Raw genomic sequence first — 24630 nt, 5'->3', positions numbered from 1 at the left:
GGGCGACCATCGGGAGCACCGGCGGCGGAGGTGCCCCTCTCGACGGGGAGGAGGAGGAGGAAGACGAGGACGCCGCCTTCGAGAAGGCGATCCAAGACTCCCTCAAGGACGCCGCCGAGAAGGAAGCGGTGGAGGAGGAAGAAAGGGCGGCGGCCATCGCCGCCGTGCGGGGAGGCGGAGGCGCGGGAGGCGCGGCGCGGCGGCGACCATCGTCTACCTCTCCGACTAGAAGTCGCGATCCATGATCGCGCATTTTGTATGTAGGTACGTCGATTCCTATGTATGATCGACGAACTATGATGATGAATGAAGTTTCCCGGGGTTTTAAATTTACAAATATACGGGGTCAAATACGAGTTCTGCTAGACGGAGCGGTGTCTGATCGACCATTTTTTTTATACGGAGCGAAATTCTAGCGTTATACGGGGCAGAAAAGTACGATTCCATTCCATCCCCAGACAAGACAACCCGCCCGCTCCAATCCTATCGCCCTCACGCCCAAATTTCAAATCCTGCTTCTTCCCAACCCACCGTTCTAGCAGTCGCCGACACGCCGCCAGCCGCCGCACATGGAGAAAATCTCCGTCGCCGTCCGCTTCCGCCCACCCAAGTCCTCCGCCGACCCTGACGTAGACTCTTCCTCCTTCTCCGGGGGTGGCGCTGGCGGAAACCGCGAGTGGCGCATCGACGACACCCGAATCTCTCTCCTCCACCGCGCCGTCCCCGTCCCCGGCACCTCCTTCGCCTTCGGTACCGGGACCCCTGCTCTCTCTCGTCACATCCCCAACCCTCTCCCTCAATTTCTAACCCGCGCTGCTCTTTTCTTGGCCCATTCCCTACCCACCCAAAGACCATGTGTTCGACGACACGGCCACCAACGGGCGGATCTACGGCTTGCTCGTACGATCCCTCATCCGCGCCGCCGTAGATGGCTTCAACGGCACCGCCTTTGCCTACGGCCAGACCAGCAGTGGCAAGACCTTCACCATGAACGGCTCCACTGCCGACCCTGGGATCATTCCGCTCGCTATCCGCGACATATTTGACACGGCGGCCGAGGTAATTTTTTTTTTTTTGCGGAGCTTATTGTTTCTTTCAGTCCTTTATTTTATTTCGGTTCTGGGACAGGCTGCAGACCGTGAGTTCCTTATCAGGGTGTCGTACATGGAGATTTACAATGAGGAGATTAATGACCTCCTCACACTCGGTAGCGAGAAGCTGCCGATTCACGAGAGCCTGGAGGTAAATGCGAGAAATGATTATAGTTTTTCTTCATATTACTTGATAGATTCTGTAAGGATTTGTATTGTGGCTACAGCGTGGTGTGTATGTCTCCGGCCTACGGGAAGAGATTGTTAACAATGCCGAACAAGTGCTAGAACTTCTTCACCGTGGAGAAGGTGCCATTTCTGTCCATTTATTCTTCTACTTGTTCAGATGTCTATTACCATTTCACCAATTCATAGTTTTCCCTTTTCTTACAGAGAATAGACATTTTGGAGAAACAAACATGAACGTTCGGAGCAGCCGATCCCATACTATTTTTCGGATGGTATACTGAAGCAACAAATGATTGTGGTGGTTTTATGTCCATTTTCACAGAGTGGAACCGACAGAATAAACTTTAAACTGTGTTGCTCTGTTGGTTTCAGGTCATTGAAAGCAGTGCTAAGGACCAGGTGAACTCTGGAGATGCAATCCGGGTATCTATCTTGGTATGTGCTTTTGACTGAATACCCGTGTGTGGAACAAAAGAAAATGTTTCAAGAATGCTGTGATTGACACTACCCTTTTTCATGTAGAACTTAGTGGATTTAGCTGGGTCAGAAAGGATCGCCAAGACTGGAGCGGATGGCGTGCGACTTAAGGAAGGGAAGCATATCAACAAAAGCTTGATGATTCTTGGAAATGTCATCAATAAGTTGAGTGAGAATGGAAAGCAAAGGTATGTCCATGGATCATTACACTGAGTTGCCAAATCTGTTACTTTCTCGTAACTGCACCAAGCTCTCACATTTAGTTTGAGCTGAGAGTGATCTCGTAGTTTGCTGACAGTAATCTCACAGTTATGTAACAAAAGTACATGTAGATGAATGCGACTGCTCTGATTTATTATATGGTATTACCCCCGTTCCAAAATATAAGCATTTTTAGAAAGGTATAAATTAGCAGTAGTTACCAAAGTTCCCAGCAACCATAAACAGCTACTGGTGTTACTAATTTAGTCTCAGTTTCTGGTTGCTGAACTGTGCTTATTATATCTTTTGTAGAAAACTAGCAATAAAAGTAGGAAAAGGCAAGCAAAGAACACAAAGCTAGGAAACAGTGGGTTGAGCAAATGGGACTATCATAATCCACCACAATGCCAAACACAGCCTCAGTTCAGAACATGGATAACAAATGGCAAGCACAAATTGTATGGCAAAATTAACCATAGGTTTCATTTACATATTATAATTTATCTAAATTGTAATGATCATTATCCAAGAGTATTGAAGCCAGAAGTTATTGGAGCTATCTTTGCCATCTTTTAATGAGTTCCAACTCACTGAATGAAAAAAGAGATCGTTATCCAGGTGAAAGAAATATCCAATTGAACAGTGCAGTGTGTACTGCTTTGCTGCAATATAGAATTTTACCCTTTTTAATTAATCAGCCCATTATTCTCTATTTGGCTAATTTGGTAAATCCATTAGATATGACACTGTCAGATTTTCTTTATTTTTCTTGTCTCCTATAAAATCATGGGCTTATCCATAATGAAAAAGGTTATCTCATAGTGCAAGGAAGAAAGTGTGTTAATTCTACTTCAATTATGTAAAAACTTCGTAATATCCAGGATCTGCACTGTTTGAGGCACTTAGGTGGTTAATTGTTTTGATGCAGAGGGCACATCCCTTATCGTGATAGTAAGTTGACTCGCATTCTCCAGTCTGCACTTGGAGGCAATGCAAAGACATCAATCATCTGCACTGCTGCACCTGAAGAGGTATGCTCATATTTACATTTGCTACATCCAAGTAAATCATATAGTGTCAATCCTTCCTGCACTTACCCACCTTCACTGGTGTTGAATCTTCTAAAATTTTAATACAGATTCATATCGAGGAAACTAGAGGAACTCTTCAGTTCGCAAGTAGAGCAAAATGTGTAAGCAATTGTGCCCAAGTAAATGAGGTGAGTGTCGAAACTTCTATGGTGCAATATGAGTTTTAATTTCTAATTAGTACACCTTACACAGATATGTTTTTTCAACATTAATTTTGATAGCAGCAATACAATAGTATATATCTGTACTTTTGTGTATTAGCTTGTTCTACTGTTTTCATTTATTATTATTCCTTGTATGTGAAATGTATTTGGCATAAATTGCTAAAAATATGTTTAGTACGATGGTCTGGTTCTCATCAAAATACTTGCATTATTAGCATAAGAATCAATTATTGACTTCAGTTTATCAGCATGGTTTATAAGTAGTGATATTCTGAGAACCTAATAATGGATGTTGGAATATCAGATTCTAACAGATGCTGCTCTGCTGAAGAGGCAAAAACTGGAAATAGAAGAACTTCGTCAAAAGCTACAGGTTGGTCCAGTTTGTTTTATGTTGTCCTGCATATGTGATGTATGTTGCTGTTACTTGAGATTTTTTTCCTTAAATTTCAGGGTTCTCATTCTGAAGTCTTGGAGCAGCTTATCCTAAAGCAACGTAATGACATGCATAAGGTGTGTAAAGTCTAAGTAGAGCATGCACATCCTTTTTTGGATGCATCACACAACTGTTACCGTTTTTTAACAGATAAAGTTATGTTAATTATCTCTTGTAGTTTGAACTTGAGCGTGATCGACTGGCAATGGAACTTGAAGAGGAAAGGAGGTTAAGGGAGACTTTAGAGCACCAGTTGACCGAGCAACAAAAAATGTTAGAAAACCACGACAATATTGGCCTATCAGCAGAGCAGTTTACTGACTCTATACAGGTATGTTTGGTGAAGCAGCATTGTAAATTTTTGTTAGCTCAACCTGTAGTCTCTTGATATGTTGGTGCTATGATGGAAGCTTAATATTTTCCATTTTTCCATCTTGGTCCTGGTCTATTGGGAACAATATCATATTTTTCCTTTGAACCGTTTGTTAATACTTGAGCTCAGATGATGACAGAAGTCACAAAACTATTTATTGGCCTTTTGCAGCTAGATTCATTGAAAACTCCAGATTCTAAGCGGACACCAGATGGATTTGTTGCCAGCCGCTCACGCTATTTGAACGATGTGGAGTTCAGCCCAATACCTGAAAATTTAGGTGCTGTAGCTGATGAGGACCTCTGGATGCAGCTGAACAAAGGATGCATTACTGATCTTGATATGCTTGAGATGGCACCTGGTTTCAAATGTCCACCGTCCTTGCCAAAAGATACAACAGCAGTAAGTTCTATCAATATATTTGTTTGACGATAATATATGTTCTTATTTGCTTGTACATTTTTACAAAAGTTAACCTTAAGATGAGATAAATGTTTAAAACAGCAACAAAACAATGCGGTGAACAGAAGTACTGATAAACGATCACGAACACACGCAATAAAACATCTGAAACTGTTTAACACTTGATACCTACAAATCATGAACACATGCAGGCAGTGGATGACAAGCTCACACAGACATAACTGATCATCACAATAAACGGCAAAGCAAATATGTGACGCCACCATAGCCAGCCCACCAAGGCAGCTAGGAACTTAGGATAAGCTAGCTCGGATGGTAGACGCCTGGTGCTTATCCCGGAGAGCGCCTAGAATGTTTCTACAGGTATTTTAGGCGGTACATGTTTATGGACCAAAAACATGTTCTGTATATTTTTTCGGGAAACTAGTTAGCATAAACAAATTAATACTCCCTCTGGTTCATATTAATTGACTCTAAAATGGATGTATCTAGACATATTTTAGTTCTAGATACATCCATATTGAAGTCAATTAATATGAATCGGAGGGAGTACTAAAATTTAAATCACGACTATTTGCACACTTTCCTTGACAGGACTGGCGTTTGATGTTTAAATTGTAATAAGCAATAACTTTTTTTCACTTAGCAAGAGTAGCGCAACCGAAGAGTGCTTTCTGATCGAATTTCTTCAGCTCCAGAATAAGTTGCATGGTGGTTCAGTGTACTAAGTACTAACGCAGATGCCTGATTGATAGAAAGTTAGAAACTGTGTGACTTTTCGATCTAGCAGGTGGTATATTTGTGATTCATCCAAGATGAATTACTGTGTGTAAAAAGGTCATGCTGAAGTAGCAAATTAACAGTCAGATTTTCCTAGTGTTAAAACTGAATATTCTGGAACTCCATTTTTTTTTGCGGGAAAATCAATGATATTTTATTCCTCTAGCACAGGGTTACAGTCAGCTAAAACTAGCCGTGAAATACAGTCTGGGATTTGGTGTAGCCAACAAGTGGTACTTCCTCCAGATCTACCTTCATTAGCCAAACAATTTGCAACCTTCCATTGCTCGGTTGGTCATGATAATTTGTCATTGAGCTGTAATCTTTTCCTGGTTAATTTGTGTTTCCAGTCGAAAGTTGGCTTTACTCATGATAATTGATCAAGCTGCTGAAATCTCTTTTCCCAATGTGAGACAGTTGCCTTCTCGCTGCTAACTCTTGTCTTCTCCCTGCAGGTTGCGCCATTAAAGGAGCCTATTGACGTGAGATGCCAAAGGCTGGAGAAGGACTGCATCTCCGACCGACAGCAGCTAGAGGATTCAAAGCGAGCTGCGCAGTGCTCGAGAAGGAGCGCAATCAGCTCATAGAGGAGAACTCTTCGTTGCGACATGAGCTCTCCAGGTCGAAGCAGGAAGCCAATCATCTCGTATCCGAGAAGGAGGAGCTGCTGAAAGAGCTCGAGACCGAGAGGTACAAGATGGAGCAGCTGAAGCAGGATATCAGGATCTTCAGCCAGTCCTTCTCTCAGAGGCAGGGACAGCTGACGTCCCTATACACTAAATCCAAGGCCATCGTGGAGAACTGCAAGGCCTCTCAGGTCGCATTGCCCTGATGACTGATCAGAGCCTCAGAAGTACAAATCCTCGCATGCTTGCTGCACTGATGGCCTGCAGATTTCAATGCGCTTGTATAAGTTGTAATACATGTTTGCCTTTGTAATACATGTGTGGTGTGTGCAGTGTGCTTGATATTATTTGTGATAGACTGAGTCACCTTTGAGGAAGTTGCGTGTGTGTATACTGGAAAAGAAACATCAGTTTTGTTTGTCATTAGCCTTCTGGAAAGTGTCAAATGTAGTTGACACCTTATAATAGATAAACAACATGTAAGGCGGTTGCAATCCCCGACCTCTCAGTGTTTTGACGGTGCAGTGTGGCCCGCCACCGACCACCCTCTTTTTTTTTCTTTATGCGTTCATCTCTCCCCGAACCTCCTAAAAAAATCTCTCCCAGATCCCATCCGTGCTTCACCCCGCACCGCAATTGAGAGAGAGAGGGCTGGAGCAAGAGCATCCGTCCACCTCGCCGGAGCCGGCGACGCCGTGGATCTCCGCTTTTTCCCGGCGTCGGCCCCCTATACAAACACTAGGTCGCGGAGACCGCCCGTCGTTTGATGTCTACTCCTATTCCTCCCTGCCTCTCTATCCATTGTGATGACGCCTCCCCCTTCCGTTCTCTCCCTTTCTCCCGTCCCTCTCGATCTGCAAGGGGAAGGTCGCCTACCCATCTCCCCTCCACGCGCCTCCGTGAGTAGGAGCAGATCCTGCCTACCCTTTCCCCTCTTTGCGCCGCCAAAAGGCTCATATGCTCCACCCTGGACACGGCGTCTTGAGACCAGCGGTCCTCTCCTCGCTCGCCTGGCCGTCCGCTAGCGCTGATACCGACGAGGGCTGCGTGCGACTGTATCTAGCGAATACCTACGATAGAGGTTACCCGCGAACACAAGTTTCCTTCAACCTAAGCGTGATATGTTTCCCATGATCCTGCTGTTCTCAGCTTACTTGGATATATTTATTCGCTTCCGTTCCTAATCCTTCTCCACTGGATCTAGGTTGTGTGCGGGACAGTTGTTATCTGCAGATTCAGGTTTAGTATCTCCTAGCGTGGAATCTTTTGATTGATTACTCTTCGATATAGTTTCTTTTGTACCAACATCACTTCAGATTTTTTTTAAATAAATAGTTGCACATTCTAATACCAAATTATGCATACAGGCCCTAGAGTTGTTGTAGGAAAATTTGCTCCAAACAACAATGCGTAAATTTAAGGCCATCTTTGCAATGTATTTAGCTCCTATTATTCTATACAAGGGCAGTACCTTCTTTGAGTCGCTTGATTCCGATGGTACTATCCCTGTATTGTTGTCTGAAGAAATAGCTCGGGCATTGAGAAGACAAGCTTCGTCTGCATTATCGGTAATAATGAACAAGCTTAACTATGGGGTTTTTTTGGATAGAAAACACTCACAACTCAACTATGAGGTGGACTGTGGATGGCTTACTGAGGAAACACTGAAATCTCAAAGCAAGATAATAAGGGGTTGCCCGATCTTCTCAGTAAGCACGATGGATGGTGATGACCACACGATGAACACAGCGGATATAACACGATGATGAAGTGGAAGATAACTTGTATGACGCAACGAAGTCTCTCGATTGGTCCCTGTATGATGCGGGCTAAGCCCGAGGGTGTGCCCAATCTTCACGGTTTGACCCGGGTGAGTGTGATTGCGGAGCGGGATTCGCGGGGAAGTGGATTAACACGAAGAACACGATACAAACACACGCACACACACAATCGGTTTTTCCTCGTTGGCCCGAACCACCAACTCGATAGAAGTTGCAAGGAAAAGACCTTTCGGTAGAAGTCCCGCAAAAAGATCGACAAATCGAAGATCCTATGAATCTAGAAGGGTGAAAAGACCAAACTCAATAGAAGTGCAAGCAAAAGACCAAATAGGTAGAAGTGCAAGCAAAAGATCAAGATTGGTAGAAGTCACCAAAGAGATACAATAGGATTCGATAAGGAGCCCGGGTGGTACAATAGGAATTAACCTAAGGTGGGGGTTTCCCAAATCCACTAGGGGATAATAGAGGCATAAGCCAACTCATCTAAACATCATCTCTCCCTCATGAAGGTGGGGGTAGGTGTCTATTTATAGGAAAGGGGATGAAGGGGTAAGTTACAAGCCAAAGGGGGCTGAGATCTTCCTGAGGTTCGATGGGGCGGAAGTTCCGGCCGTCCTGGGCGGAAGTTCCGGTCCTGGGCGGAAGTTCCGGCCACAGCTCTGCTGTGCGAGCATCTTTAGTCTTGACAGCATCTGGGCGGAAGTTCCGGCGATGTTGGGCGGAAGTTCCGGCCTGGAGCGTCCAGCGCTTCTTTCTCCTTCTCTTCCATGCTTCCGTGACATCGGCCTTGCGTCCTCGGGTCTCAATGGCATCCTCTCTTCTCCCCGTACTTGTCGTCGAGTTCCTATCATCAAGATATGACGGGGTATGAAGTAGTATATCGTCCCAAATAGGCGATTCGAGGCACGCGTAAAGGAGAAGATTCACCTTAGCGTGCCGTCTTGGCGATGAAGCACATGATGCGGTGAAGACCGAAGGTCGCCCCGTATCATCTCCCCCCACTTGAAAAAGAGTCGTCCTCGACGATAGCTCTTCATGAACATGTATAGGAGGTAGATGACAACCACGCTCGAATGTCGCTTCACTTGTCAAGAGCCCTATCAATAGCACAAGAAAAGCCAAGCAACACTCAAAGCATAGCCAATGTTCCACGGGTTTAGCAAGAGAGCGCAAGTAGAAGGCGATCACCTTGGCATAATGTCGGTGTGCTCTCATAGAGAGATCTTGTGTTGTAGATGTATGGGGTTGAACCCATTCGTTGACGCTCATCCATATGTCACTTTTACCTTCACACAACAAAGACCAAGCAAAGTATGTTTGTGTGTGATATTGGAGCACATCATCGATGACATGTCCTTTCATGTTCACAACACCGTTAGCACAACACAAATTTATCAAGAATAATGCATCTGCAAGGTCAATGTGTAAGAACTCCATATGAACATCTTCCAAATGTGGGAACACAAAAACTCCAAATTGTGAGACGACCATGGTGTCCATCTCATGTAGAAACTCATGTGCATTATTGCACTCAAGGCATCGGAAAGAGAAATTGTTCAACATCCTTGAAGCAATAAGTGGAGAGTTTGGCAAAAACACATACGGAAGAGTGTCCAAAATATCATCAACATGTGTGCACACAAACCATTGGAAAGAGAAATTGGTCCTCATATTTGGTGCAACACACAACATATCATCCAAAAAGTTCACCAAGTAGAAATTTGCACAACCGTGTGTTCCACCAAACCAAATGAAAGAGCAATTGGTCAACTTGTTTGAGGCAACACCAACGGTAAGAATCACATCATCATGCTTGCAAAGGAACCATAAGAAAGAGAAATTGTTTGACATGTTCAATGCAAAGCATGGAAAAGGTATTAGGGCCGGGTTCGATCTTGTACTCACTTGAATTATGCTCTCAAGAGCTCGTTTGGTCAACTCGTGCTCAATCGAGGTTGACATTGGCATTCTTGTACCTACACACACAATCGGCAAAGCAAAGAACGTGTGTGCATGGTATATGAACACATCATCCATCATGATTGTCCATTTCTTTTGCACATCACCATGAGCATCAAGCAACGCATCATAATAGATATGGTGATATGCGGGGTAAACACATGAACATGCTCATCATGGACATAGGCAAAGTCTCCAAAGTTTGAGAGAGCTATGGGGGCAATCTCATTTACAAGCATATTAACATTATGGCAAACCAAGCATTGGAAAGAGCAAGTATTCAACATTTTGGTTGCACTAATGGGGGAGTATTGCAAGCATTTTTCACAAAACATCTTCAAGGTATTATCATTGTGTTGCGGTCAGAAACCCACCGGCGAGCAGCGACGGGCAACACAGTAGAGCCGGGAGGCTCCCAGGACTGCGGCTGGCCCTGGTCCCTCGAGCGACGGCCCGCAAAGCCTCGGCACGCACGTCCGATGCTGGTGCAAGGGCGTGCCACCTGACCTATACCTGGTCAGGAAGGTGATGGATTTGCTTCGCTTAGTTTCCTGCATGGCATACACGTAAACATTAAATACGAGCCTCGATCGGCTCTCAGGTTGTCTCGTGAATCGGCTCAAGGAGCCGATCCACCCATGGTTCGTATGAGGTCTACGATCACATGGTGGTCCTGCTTGATCAATATGAAGCTAAAGCGACCTACGATGATTTAGGGTTTTCACCACATAATCGGAACATCCTACGCGTGATTGAGCCTGGCAGCCACGCACGGTGAATAATAAACCAACCCTAGATAAGGCCTAAAAACCAACATGAAGTTGATCCCCGGAACATCCTATTTAGGGCCAGCAGATTACACCCTACGTGCTACTGGATCCTTCAACCCGTTTGCAAGGCCTAACTATGCAGATGTTAAACTAATCCTTGAGGAACAAGGAGCAATCATAACAGGTCGGATCTACTAAACAACGATCAAGCGAGGTGCCGCCCTTACACCTAAGATAGGTGTAAGGGCGGCTAGACGTCTAAGGGTTGCATGGACGAAAGCATGTGACACGATGAAACAATGCTAACCCTAACACATCTATAATAACTACGTTGCTCGCCATCAACAAGGCTTCAGCACGAGCAACGCATGAACAACGAATAAACGTGTGCTGCCTAGATCGCAAGATGCGATCTAGGCAACATGATGCTTACCCGGAAGAAACCCTCGAAACAAGGGGTTGGCGATGCGCCTAGATTGGTTTGTGATGAACGTGATTGTTGTCTTTCTCAATAACCCTAGATACATATTTATAGTCCGTAGACTTTCTAACGTGGGAGTAATCCCGACCGTGCACGAGCCAAATTATATCTAACCGACACGTATCCTACTATATTTACAGATACACGGGCAAACTAGCCCAAACTTTGTATACAAGGCCGATTCATGTAATTCTTCCAGGTATATTCTTCAAGCCCATCTTAATCGCGGCCCACCTCTGATCCGGTCAAATTCTGGTGATAACACATGCCCCCTGGTTTTGGAAATGACAATTCCAAAATCACTCTGTTTTTTCTTCGTCGGTTCATGTCGTGGCAGAGCAGAACCGTCGCAGTACCCATCATCATGATGCCTTGCCTTATCAACTTCTCTGCAAGATTTGATAGCTTTAACATCACTTCCTCGGAAACCGTAGTGGCGTTAAATCTCCACTATACCCCCCTTATTTAACTGTGCCGAACGGCTCGCCTCTTCATCCCAAAAACCCTCTTTCCCTGTAGCAATGTCTTCCTCTTCCTCCGTCTCATCAGGCCTCCCTTTCCAATCTTCTTCCTCGAGCGAGCAAGAGTGGGACTTTGACTATGTGCCAGATGGGCCACCCGAGGCCCTCGTCGGGTCAGATGGTGACTCACCCCTGACCGATGGGGAGGACGACCTCCAGTTCCTCATCGAAGGGGAGCTCGAGAGCGAGAGCGAAGACGACCTCCACTCCTGGGCGAACTTCACCTCCTCCGACGAGGGGGAGGAAGAAGAAGAAGAGGAGGAAGAGGAGGAAGAGGAGGAGGATGATTCCTCCTCCTCCGCTGGGTATCCGCCGGCGAAGCGCTTCCGTGCTTGGGCGGACAGCGAAGACGATGATGATGACGAGGAAGAAGAGGCTCCGGCCGAGGGCTGGGGCAGCAGCGACGAGGAACTCTCCGGAAGCAGCGCCGGCGGCAGCTACGATGCCGACGACGAGGCCAACAAGGATTAGTAGTGTAGGATTAGTAGCTCCTGAGCAATCGGCTCTTCTTTTGTTCCTCCTCTCCTGAGCAATCGGCTCTTCACTGTAAAAACCCCTATTATTAATGAAGAAGTGTTTCCAGTTAATTTTGCCGATAGTCAAAGTCAACCAATCCCCCAAAAGAGCCGATGGCATCGCATCGGCCTTTACCATAAAACAAGAGTAAGGCCAACCTGACTGCCCCTCCAAACGGTAACCTGCGACCTCCGTCCGAGAAAGCAACCTCAGAGCCCCAAATCGCCACCCAAGCAGCTCCACGAATCTCAGATCTCAACCGCGCCGTCCCAACTCCACAGCGCATCAAATGGCGGAATCATCCAACGCCAACGCCATGGTTTCCGGTCTGAAGGTAATCCTTAACCGCTTCTTCGCCATTCAAATCAATGTTAGGATTAAACAGTAAACACCTGAATTAATGTCCTATTCCGTTATTAATTTTAGGCTTCAGACATCTTGCTGCCGCATCCTTCTCTCCCAAACTCTATGTGTCTTGGCCCCCGTTCTCCCGAGAGTCCCGCTCACTTAATCTCATGCGAGGCCAATAGAATCCCCTTCGTGAACCAGAATTTAGATCTGTCTTCTCGGGCCGACCGCTCGCGAGCCTGGCCTAATCCTCCTGAAGGTTGGGTGGCATGGTACAGTAGAGTGTCTAAAACCCACTATGCCACCTGGGAAACAATAGGGATAGCCGATGCTTTGTCATTATCATTGTCTCCTCTTGAAAAGAATGAGAACATTCTGAAAACCATCGGCTACTTTTGGTCTGATGCGCTGAATTGCTTCATGTTCGGCCATGGCCCTATGACACCAACTCTGTTGGACGTAGCCATGATCACAGGCCTGGATATTGCATCCTCAAGCCCCTCTGCCTTTAAATTGCCAAAGGTCCCTTTCACCCTCTCCTCTAAAACAGAGTGTACAAGCTGGGGCGCCTACCTGAGGCATTATATGAAAACCAAAGGCCCTGTGACAGAGAAAGAGCACACGGCCTTCTTGAACTTCTGGCTGGAGCACTTCATATTCTGTGGTCCTTCACTCGCCCCAACCAAGAACTACCTTTCCCTGGCCTATGAACTCGCCAAAGGCACACAACTTGGCCTTGGCAAACTGTTCCTTGGAGAGGTCTATCGATCCCTTCAACTGATGTCTGTCAAACTGTTTTCCCAAAAGACAGTTAAAACAGGAGGCCCCTGGTGGTTTATTCAGTTATGGGCTCAGCTGTACTTTCAGAACCAGATCCCAAACTTCCCACCTTTGGCCACCTGCACCTTCCCAGATGCTAATGGGAAGGAGATCCGATGCACTAGCTATGGCCAAGCTCTATATAGCCTCCCAGGCAGCAGGCTGATCCCTAAGGAAGCAGCAGAGTGGTTCAAGATCTTCTTCCAAGGCTTGGACAACCCCCTGTTCCTTCCTTACACTGAATCGGAGAACTTTGAGAATCCAGTCTCCTTCCGGTTAGACGGCTTCGCCGATGACGCTAGCACCCGGCACTTGTACTCTATCATGATCCGTCCTTGCTTTCTCCCGGTTGGCATGAGTACCTCAAACAGGATCATCAAGCCTCGGTTATGAGTCTTACCAACCGGTGGTAGTAGCCCGCAGCTTGGTCTCGGGCAAGTGCCCCCACACTTCTTTCTCCACCACCCGACGGCAAGCGAGCTGAGCTGCACCGACATCCTTACCGGCCAAAGGTGCTATACCTTCTTTGACGCTTTGGCCGTTCCAATTCCTCACAATCTCTGCTTCACCATCACTACCGATGGTTTCGAGACTTGGTGGTCCATGTGGAAGACCCACGCCTTCAGAAGAGCTCTAGGACCGTTGCTGAAGCAACTTGATGCCGAATATGACGTTCCTGCCCACCAGGTACCATTACATATAAATTTCTTGCGATGGCTCATGATGATTGTCCATAACCTGGCTCTCATCTATTGGCAGCAACAAGATGGCCCAGAGCCCATGCAAGTCGATGGCCCCCCCTTCAAATTCCTTCCACCAGCCCCGGTGGTTCTCTTCTGCCAGAGCTCGCCACCCCTGAAGAAGGTCATAATGCAAAGCCAGCCGATTTCGCCGAAATCGGCTCCCAAGAGTAAAGCATCCTCGGGGCCAGTTGCCCCCCGAGCCTCAATCCAAGCGAGGAAGGCCGTGAGGAAAGTAGCTGTCAGAAAGACCCTGAAGCGCAAAGCTCCTGCCCAAGAAAGCTTGCATGTAAGCTGACTCGTGCCTTGACTAAATTTATCTGTTCTCCCAGTCCTTCGCAACATGCTTGAACTTCTTTTTACAGACTTCCACCGAAGAGAATTCTAGCAGGGAGGCACAGTCCAGCCAAAGGGACTCAAACCCGGGCAACTCCGGGAGATCCACCACACAGAGTCAAACGGACTCGCCAGCGTCGGCTTCTGGGAAAAGGTCGACTCCCGAGCCTGTTGCTCCTCAGGCTCCGACCAAAATGGGATCACGCGTGAAGCGTCGATGCGTCAAAAGGGTTCGCAAAGACCCACGAGTTTCCTCGCCAAGCCAGGAGGTTTCAAACGTAATTGCCTCACCAGTTCATATTTCATGCCGTCCCATCGCTACTTGGATCGACTCACCATTTCTTGTGCAGACTAATGAGACCTCTAGCGGGGACGTTGAAGAGGTACTGATGCCATCCGCCACGCTAGACCTAGCCACCTCGACGAGCGTGGCTGACCAAGTGGCTACCCTAGCCAAGTCCACCGAAAAGCCGATTATCACAACATCGGCTGCTCCTCCTGCTTTGGGAGAGGTACACTCCACTCCCTCGGTTCTACTCTTTTCTTTGTTGTATACTAATACTGCTCTTGTTCGTCTGTCAGGGTTGTGATCTTTCAAGCTTGCTGACGTTCGACCCTGAATCCATCGAGCTAGCTATTTCCAAAGCAGGTGAAGAGCCAAGCCCTAGCACGGTCCATGGTCCACTCCAGCGTCTCAAGGCTTTGCTCTCCTCCTCAGTTGAGACCCTGGTCGAAAACCCTGAGGCGATCAAGGGCATCCTCGAAGACATCCAGCCCCATCTCCCGGTGACACTGCAGGTTAAGCTTTGGCCAGCTGTGACTCTATCGGTCTTCAGGTCAAGGGTGCAGTCGGCTCGTCGAAGAATTACCCTTCGTCGCGCCCAGCTCCCGTTGAGAGCTGATATTGCAGACAAGTGTCAACGGCTCAACGAGAAGAAGGCTGCTTTAGACGCCAAAACCGACACTTCTGCCAATAGTGCCGAACTCGAGACCCTGCGCAAGGAACTGGAGAACCTTGAAGAGAGGGTCGGGGAGACCAAGCAACTTATCCAAGACAAGGAAACCCTCATTGCCCGCTCTCAAGAGGAAGCAAAAGGCCTCACGGCCCGATCCGAAGACCGATCTGGCTGAAATTCGTGCCCTGAGCAGTCAGCTGGTGACGGGCAAAGACGAGGACGACGAGGCTGAGATCGCCGAGGTGGATCGTATCCGTGCCGACGCCCTTCACGCCCTCAACGCGTTTCTTCAGTAGAGCCTCTCTGTGTAAACTGATAAATGTTTTGCTGAACTTGTATCGGCTTTTTACATTCTGAAATCGATGTCTGTGCATCGGCTGTGACTTGCATACTGTTGTCTTCGCATTTTTTTTACTGGCCGATTTTTCTATCGGCCCCCAATATTTCACTGCACATGTATCGCACATGTTCATCTGATTAGGTGCCCCCCGAGCCGAATCTGTCAGGTAACTGCAGATATCGGCTCTGTAGTTAGCCAAGGCACTGTACTTGAATATCGGCTCCGTCAGGACCAATGTTGACTTCTTCCAGCTCATCAGCCGACGTAAACCTGTATCCCCGCTTTTCCGCCGCCCGTTAGATCGACGTTGAACACGGGCAGAACGTATGGTGAGGATAATTTTGGCCGATTGCTGGAATCGGCCTCCATGTTGATTGAATTGCTCAATGAAGGTTTACATCTTGGTCTTGCTTTACTATAACCACGTGACATGCTTGAGACAAGACTATCCCTTTTTTTTGGGGGGCCGATCACAAGCATCGGCCTTGCCATGTTCGTCCACAGATTTTGCTCTTGTTACACGGACAGGCCGGTGGATAAGACCAGCCTCACCCCGTTTTTCGTCACGTCGATGCGCTCGCAGTCGTCCAAAGTGATGCCTGAGAGTGGCTCTTGGCCTGCCGTCTCCCAAATGTTCATGCCAGCCGTTGAAATCTCGGCTGAGTCATCTGCGTGGACGACCTCTACTTCATCTCCATCCCACTGTATTAAACATTGGTGCATCGTGGATGGAATGCAACAGTTGGCGTGGATCCAATCTCTCCCTAGCGAGACAGCATAGGTGCTCTTGCTGTCGACAATAAAGAACGTCGTAGGGATGGTTTTTCTTCCTATGGTCAGATCCACGTTCAGAACACCTTGTGCTTCCGATGCTTGGCCATTGAAATCGCTCAGTGTAACGTTGGTCTTGATCAGATCCGAGCTAGAGCGTCCCAACCGACGTAGCATGGAGTATGGCATGATGTTGACTGCCGCTCCGGTGTCCACCGACATCTTGTTGACAGGCTGCCCATTGATATAACCTCGCAAGTACGGGGCCTTCGGGTGTCCGTAGCTTCTTTCTCGTGGCTTCTCAAAGATAACCGGCCGTGGGCCGCAGTCAAATTGTGCCACAGGTGCTTCGTCTAATCCTGGAGCACTAAACTCCGCCGGAAGGATGAACACCATGTTTGTGCCAGCCGATGTCTCATCATCGGCTTTCCTTTGTCTGGGGCGCCACTCTTTCTTTTGTGGCCGACCTTCTTCGTCTAGAGTTCGCTGAATTTTCGCGGCCAGACCAGGCCGCGCTTTCCTTAACGTGTGCATGTATAACCTTTCAGCTTCCTCCAAATCACGTAGTCGCTAAACCCTACGCTTTTGGGAACGGCTGAGTCCATCAGGGCACCACCTTGGCCGGTGGTACTTATCTTCTTCTTCTTCATCGTCTTCTAACTCCTCGAGATTTTCCACCCGAGAGGACTCAGCGTGCTTGTTCCGAGGCGGGAGAGGCCCTAGACGTTTGAACACGGACACGTCACCTGCATCCTTCTTTTTCTGTCTACATTCTGGGCAATTGCCGATTGTAGGCAATCGGCTCATTCCTGAATCCCAGCAGTGTCTGAAGAAGGGACAGTTCCAGTGCCTATCCACGTCGTCTTGCTCTCTTGACTTTTCCTTGGCGTGGCGCTCATATCTCTCCTCGTCGCGATCATGCCGACGATGTCTCCTAGCGTCCCTGCTAGCCAGACGATCTCTTTCGTCACCGTTGTCGTATCGTCGGCGTTGGTCGTACTGACCCACGTATTTGTTGAGGAGGTGATCAGAGAGAGGTCGCTGATATCTCACATTCTTCACTTCTCCCTCTGTAACGTAGCGCTTGCCATCGTGCCGGGGCCGGTCGCGGGGAACGGCTTCCTCTTTATCCTTGTTGTGAGAGCAGCTGCCCTCGTCTCTGTCCTTACCAGAGTGGTGCCCAGGTCCTACCATGTTGATGCTGAACGAGAAACCTGGCTGGCACCTCCAAGGGTAAGTGCACTCCACCATGTTAACGGCGGGGAAGGGGTGTGAGTCGACTTTCATGGCGTACTGGCTAAAAATTAGACGCCCTTGTTCTATCGCCATTTGGATCTCGCCGACGCCACACCTGCGGTCGTTGGTGGTATGGGTGAACGTGTTATGCCATTTGCGGTATGGCTTTCCGTTCAGCTCTCGCGCCGTGGGGATTTTGTGGCCTTCGGGTACCTTTAGCCGCTTCTCCTTAAGTAAGAGGTCGAAAATTTGCTCAGCCTTGGTCACGTCGAAGTCAAACCCTCTTGGAGGACCTTGTGGCTTAACCCATTTGCGGGACACGGGGCTTGCCCCCGAGTCCATTCCCGCCACCGCTACCTCTTGATTTCCCGCGAGCCTTCATCTTCATCTCGCCTCAACCGGGACCACCGCACGCTTGAACTTATCCTGGTACACCTCTGGGTGGCGCTGTTCATATAATGACAGCTTCTGCACCATATGCGCCAGTGAAGGGTAGTCCGCTTGGGAGGCCACATCCTTGATCGGTGATGTGAGACCCACCACCGCCAACTCGATCGCTTCTTTTCGGTCCACACGAGCCGAATAGCATCGGTTCCTAACGGTCCCGAAGTGCTGGATGTATTCGACACTCGTTTCTCCGCGCTTCGTCGTACTTGTGCTAGATCGGCAATGCCGGCCTCGGAAGCCTCGAGTGATACTGCATGTGGAGCTGTTCTTCCAACTCGCTTCCAAGTCCGGATTGAGTCCGGTGGCAGCGATGTGTACCACCCGAAAGCCGATCCTGTGAGGGACCGTGCGAAGAACCTCACACGTAGTTCATCCGATGCTCGAGATCGTGCCCAGCTGCGCCAAATATCGGCTCACATGCTCGATTGAGCTGGAGCCATCTGACCCACTAAACTTGGAGAATTCGGGGAGCCGATATTTGGGTGGTAGTGGGATCAAATCGTACTCATTGGGGTACGGCTTGGAATAGCCGATTGCCCTCCTTTTCGGCACCATGCCGAACTGGTCTCTCAAGATTGTACTGATCTGATCCGCGGTGCTGGCTGCAGGAGTCGAACTCTGAAGATTCGCTGGAGTGGCATACTTAGCCAGCCACGCTCGCTTCTCAAGATCTGTTCCAGAAGTTCCTCCTGCTGTTCCAGAAGTCCCTGTTGTTGCAGTCTGGTTCGTGAGTGCCCAGTTACTGCAGTCTGGCATGTATGTGCACGTGTATCCGTGAGGGATCTCCTTAGGCACCTCATACAAGAACTGGTAATCACTAGGGTCACCACCGATCTTGTAGACGACGAATGCCGGTGAATTCGGCACTTTCGGTGCTGCCAACGCGAACGGCAGCGGTGGTCGGGACTGTGGTATCTCTCCTTGGTGAGTCCCTAGAGCAGGTCCTGACGGAGAATACTGATGCCTCATGATTTCCTGGATCACCCGAAGGGCGACACGCTCCAAAGTGTTCACCGGGCTCTCGGAATGGCGGTGCGGCGAATGAGCTACCATGAAATTAATCTCCGACGCAGAGACCCGGTGCGTTCTTCGAAGGGGCGGACAGGTCCACTCCATCGAGCGCGCCTTCAGGTGAGAATCCTTTCCACCTCGATGCCGTGTGAGCGGGTTCTCCGGAAAGAGCCGATGAGGTCGGCTTCGAGGATAGCTTTGACCTCGTCATACTTCTTCTTGAGCTCCTCGGCCGATCTTCGTACGTGATCGGAGTACCTTCCGCCATCTCGGATCTAGATGGTGATGCAGCTTGATGTCGAAGACTCGTCCCACCGGGCGTGCCGTAATGTGTTGCGGTCGAAACCCACCGGCGAGCGGCGACGGGCAACACAAGTAGAGCCGGGAGGCTCCCGGGACTGCGGCTGGCCCTGGTCCCTCGAGCGACGGCCCGCAAAGCCTCGGCACGCACGTCCGATGCCGGTGCAAGGGCGTGCCACCTGACCTATACCTGGTCAGGAAGGTGATGGATTTGCCTCGCTTAGTTTCCTGCATGGCATACACGTAAACATTAAATACGAGCCTCGATCGGCTCTCGGGTTGTCCCGTGAATCGGCTCAAGGAGCCGATCCACCCATGGTTCGTATGAGGTCTACGATCACATGGTGGTCCCGCTTGATCAATATGAAGCTAAAGCGACCTACGACGATTTAGGGTTTTCACCACATAATCGGAACATCCTACGCGTGATTGAGCCTCGGCAGCCACGCACGGTGAATAATAAACCAACCCTAGATAAGGCCTAAAAACCAACATGAAGTTGATCCCCGAACATCCTATTTAGGGCCAGCAGATTACACCCTACGTGCTACTGGATCCTTCAACCTGTTTGCAAGGCCTAACTATGCAGATGTTAAACTAATCCTTGAGGAACAAGGAGCAATCATAACAGGTCGGATCTACTAAACAACGATCAAGCGAGATGCCGCCCTTACACCTAAGATAGGTGTAAGGGCGGCTAGACGTCTAAGGGTTGCATGGACGAAAGCATGTGACACGATGAAACAATGCTAACCCTAACACATCTATAATAACTACGTTGCTCGCCATCAACAAGGCTTCAGCACGAGCAACGCATGAACAACGAATAAACGTGTGCTGCCTAGATCGCAAGATGCGATCTAGGCAGCATGATGCTTACCCGGAAGAAACCCTCGAAACAAGGGGTTGGCGATGCGCCTAGATTGGTTTGTGATGAACGTGATTGTTGTCTTTCTCAATAACCCTAGATACATATTTATAGTCCGTAGACTTTCTAACGTGGGAGTAATCCCAACCGTGCACGAGCCAAATTCTATCTAACCGACACGTATCCTACTATATTTAAAGATACACGGGCAAACTAGCCCAAACTTTGTATACAAGGCCGATTCATGTAATTCTTCCAGGTATATTCTTCAAGCCCATCTTAATCGCGGCCCACCTCTGATCCGGTCAAATTCTGGTGATAACACATTGTTGTTGACAAACCTAGGGAATGAGCAATTGTTCGGTAAGGTTGTCACAACACAAGAATCATCATCATCATCACTGCAAGCAACACATGGGAAAGAGAAATTGTTCAACAAGTTGCATGCAATGGGATTTATATTGAAACACTTATAGCATGGCATGATCATATTGTCACACGCAAGCATACCCACATGATCAACAATGTTATCAAGCAAAGCATCCCATGGAGGAATGAACGAAGCATATGACATAGCAATTGTATCATCAAGATCATGCATGCACTTATAAGTCATCATGTCCACTAGTGGGATCATGGCATCATCAACACCTTTGTTGTTACCTTTGTAGTCCGACTCATTTGAGGTAGGTGTTGTGGAAGTAGTAGGATCCATGTGGTCGACATCTTTGGCTTCTTGTAAGCATGGTGTGATATCATCATCTTCATGCACCATGTACATCTTCTCCATGATCGGGAACTCGTCCTCCATGGAACCTATTGCAACATGAGAAAACACACTAGAGGTAGAGGTTAAGTTGTTAGAATGTGAAATGGCCTTCATGGACCTATCAACTACCTCTCTCAACTCACTCGGTGTATCACTCATGTCCTCCAAATGGAAGCACTCAAACTCACATATGGGGTGGGAGTAACTCAACTCACAATCACTCGCACTCAAGTGGGCTAAGTGGCTCTCATGCTCACATGGGATTGGTACCATCTCATCATTCAAGCATATAGGAGTAGGCTCGATCTTCTCATCTCCATGCACCTCCATTGGTGACGGGATCATCCCATGCTCACCATTCTCAACTCCATTCGCCTCCTTGGTTGAAGGGAAAATCCCATGCTCAACCTTCTCAACTCCATCGCCTCCCATGTTGACACCATTTGATGGCGCTATGGTGTTGTTGAGAGCTAGGCTCAAATCAACGTCACCCTTGACTTGGCCTTCTCGTGCTTCATCTTGAAGTGTGGGCTTCATAGTCATCCTCTTGGCCATTTCCTTGCACCATTCTTTGAAGACAATGGTATCTTGAAGTGTCTTGTTGGCGATTTCGGCATCCAATTGGGCGAAGTAGAGCTTGTGGGCTTGTGGTGTGTTGCATTCCCATGTCATGTGCTTGTTGGATGTGCACACATCACAATGGAGATTGGGGCATTCCCAAAGATGACCATCTTGTTTGCAACGAAAGCATTGGGAGCTACTTGATCTTGGTGGATAACGCATTGTCATGTTGGCATAAAGATGGGTGATGGCGTGTATTTCACACGTTCGTTGGGAACCCCAAGAGGAAGGTATGATGCGCACAGCAGCAAGTTTTCCCTCAGAAAGAAACCAAGGTTTATCGAACCAGGAGGAGCCAAGAAGCACGTTGAAGGTTGATGGCGGCGGGATGTAGTGCGGCGCAACACCGGGGATTCCGGCGCCAACGTGGAACTCCGCACAACACAATCCAAAGTACTTTGCCCCAACGAAACAGATGAGGTTGTCAATCTCACCGGCTTGTCTGTAACAAAGGATTAACCGTATTGTGTGGAAGATGATTGTTTGCGAGAGAAAACAGTAAAACAAGTATTGCAGACAGATTTGTATTTCAAGTATTAAAGAATGGACCGGGGTCCACAGTTCACTAGAGGTGTCTCTCCCATAAGATAAAAGCATGTTGGGTGAACAAATTACAGTCGGGCAATTGACAAATAGAGAGAGCATAACAATGCACATACATGTCATGATAAGTATAGTGAGATTTAATTGGGCATTACGACAAAGTACATAGACCGCCATCCAACCGCATCTATGCCTAAAAAGTCCACCTTCAGAGTTATCATCCGAACCCCTTCCAGTATTAAGTTGCAAAGCAACCGACAATTGCATTAAGTATGGTGCGTAATGTAATCAATAACTACATCCTTAGACATAGCATCAATGTTTTATCCCTAGTGGCAACAGCACAACACAACCTTAGAACTTTCTGTCACTGTCCCAGGTGTCAATGCAGGCATGAACCCACTTTTTTTTTGGATAAAAGGCACTGCGTGCCCGACTTTAAATTAATAAAGCCCTCAGGTTCGGTAACAACGAGTTAATACATGCTGCGGCATACAGCTTCGCCAAAGATAAACAAGCGGTGGCAAACAGCTAAGGCAAACAAGGAAACTAGATCGCAGGAGGCGAAGCCCTTCCCCCTGGAGGAGCTCCTTGCGACGTCTCATCAGTCCTTCCTGACTGCGCACTTGGTGCGTGGGCGGCGTGTAGCAGTCTGAGCTGGGTGGCCACCGTCCTGAGCCCTGGTCTGTCCGGAGTTTTGGCGAGCGGCGTCCAAAGCTGCAGGAAGAGCATAGATTTGAAATAATGTTTGCTGGGTGTTTCATCAGCTTGGATTCAATGGTTAGCTTATTTCTAAAGTGCCATAAGGCCCAAGACTGTGCCAGAAACAGCATCCAAACCACGCGTCTAAAGCTACCCGAAAGACTAGACACAATGGCGTAGAGTTGGAAGAAGTTAGCCGGGCACCAGCTACACCCAAGTAGCTGGCGAAAGACGCTCCAAGCGAACTTGGCAGGGGAGCATGTAAAGAAGATGTGGGAAGCATCTTCCTCGGCGCCACAAAGAGAGCAACGGCCGTTCCCTGGTCCGTGCCTTGCCGCAATGTTGTGACTAGAGGGAAGTCTGTCCAGAATAAGCTGCCATGAAAAAATCCTAACTTTGAGCGGGATTTTCGCCGCCCGGACATCCTTGAAGTGGGCAATGGAGGCTCTCGCCGAGAGCTTCCCGTACATCGAGTTCACCGAGTACTTCCCGCATTGCTCCGCATTCCAGCTAATCGTGTCCTCGTCCCTCGGAAAGCACAGTAGTCTCAATGATCTCACGGAGTTGGTGCCATTCCAGCAGGGCTTCCACGTCCAGAGTTCTCCGAAATCCCATTTGGGTGGAGCCACCGCACACCTGATACACAGAGCAGCCTGGGTTCAAGGCGCAACTGAACAACCTAGGGAATTGATCTTTAAGGGCTCTGTCTCCGTGCCAAGTATCCAACCAGAAGAGGGTTCTCTCGTCCATCCCCGACCTTGTACGCCGCTCCGAGCTTGAAAAAGTGCTTGATCTTGTGAATGCTACGCCGTAACCGCGAGCCGCCCGGCCCGAGCCCGCAAAGATATTGTCAACGAGAGGTGTATTTTGCTCGCAGGATCCGGGCCCGGATGGGGTTGTCTTGCCGAAACAGCCTTCCACACCCACTTTAGCATTAAAGCGATGTTCATCTTCTTAGAGTTGATAATCCCTAAGCCTCCACAGGCTTTTGGTCTACGTGACGGCCGGCCAATTGACCAAGTGATATTTTCTTTTGGGCCCCGCGCCCTCCCAATAGAATCCGGCTCTATGGGTGTCAAATTTGGCGTGAATACCATCCTCGAAGCGTGAACATTCCCATAGCAAACATGGGAAGGCTGGCCAGGCAGGAATTTGATAGAATAAGACGTCCCCCTGACGACATGAACTTGCCCCACCAGGGTTCCACCCTACCGGCAAGCTTTTGAACCAGGAACAACCACTGTTCTCTGGTGAGTTTGCGGTCAGAAATTGGCAGGCCAAGGTAGGTGAACGGGAAGGAGCCTAACTTGCAGTTCAGGGCGTCGGCCACCCTCTCGTTTTCTAGCGTTGTTCGCACCCAGCACGATGACCTCAGACTTGTGGTAATTAATTTTCAGGCCGTACATGTCTTCGAAGCACATGAGCAGAAACTTGAGATTTGCTATTTGCTCGTCATTGTCTTGGATCATGATCAAAGTGTCGTCGGCATATTGTAAGTGGGAGATCCCCCCCGGGATAAGATGTGGGATGACCCCAGCCAGGTGGCCCGCCGCACAGGCTCTGGTGAGGATCAGAGACAGAGCCTCGGCCATGAAATTAAACAGGAGAGGCGAGAGAGGGTCCCCTTGACGCACTCCCCTCTTGTTTCTGAAGAAAGGACCAATTTCCCCGTTGATGGAGATCGCAGTTTGGCCGCCCTTGACCAGCTGGCTCAGGCGATGGACCACCCCTGGATCAAAGCCTTTGCACCTCAGCACCTCCAGAAGAAAATCCCAGTTGACCCGGTCGTAGGCCTTCTCAAAGTCGAGTTTGAGAAGAATACCTCCTAGATTCTTGGTTTTTAATTCATGGACAATCTCATGAAGAGCCAGGATGCCGTCAAGGATGAACCTGCCTTTGATGAACGCTGTCTGGTTAGGGCTGATGATCCTGTTGGCAATGGGG

The 24630-nt window shown here is 48.4% G+C and overlaps 1 pseudogene; it reads left to right on the top strand.

The window, feature by feature from the left end:
* The first annotated feature begins 569 nt into the window (after positions 1–569).
* On the top strand, positions 570–6095 carry LOC124698828 (annotated as a pseudogene).
* Positions 6096–24630: the final 18535 nt, after the last annotated feature.

Source organism: Lolium rigidum, chromosome 3 (genome assembly GCF_022539505.1).
Source record: "Lolium rigidum isolate FL_2022 chromosome 3, APGP_CSIRO_Lrig_0.1, whole genome shotgun sequence".
Taxonomy (NCBI): domain Eukaryota; kingdom Viridiplantae; phylum Streptophyta; class Magnoliopsida; order Poales; family Poaceae; genus Lolium; species Lolium rigidum.
Note: the sequence above shows the minus strand (reverse complement) of the source record. Positions and strands in the feature narration are given on the sequence as shown.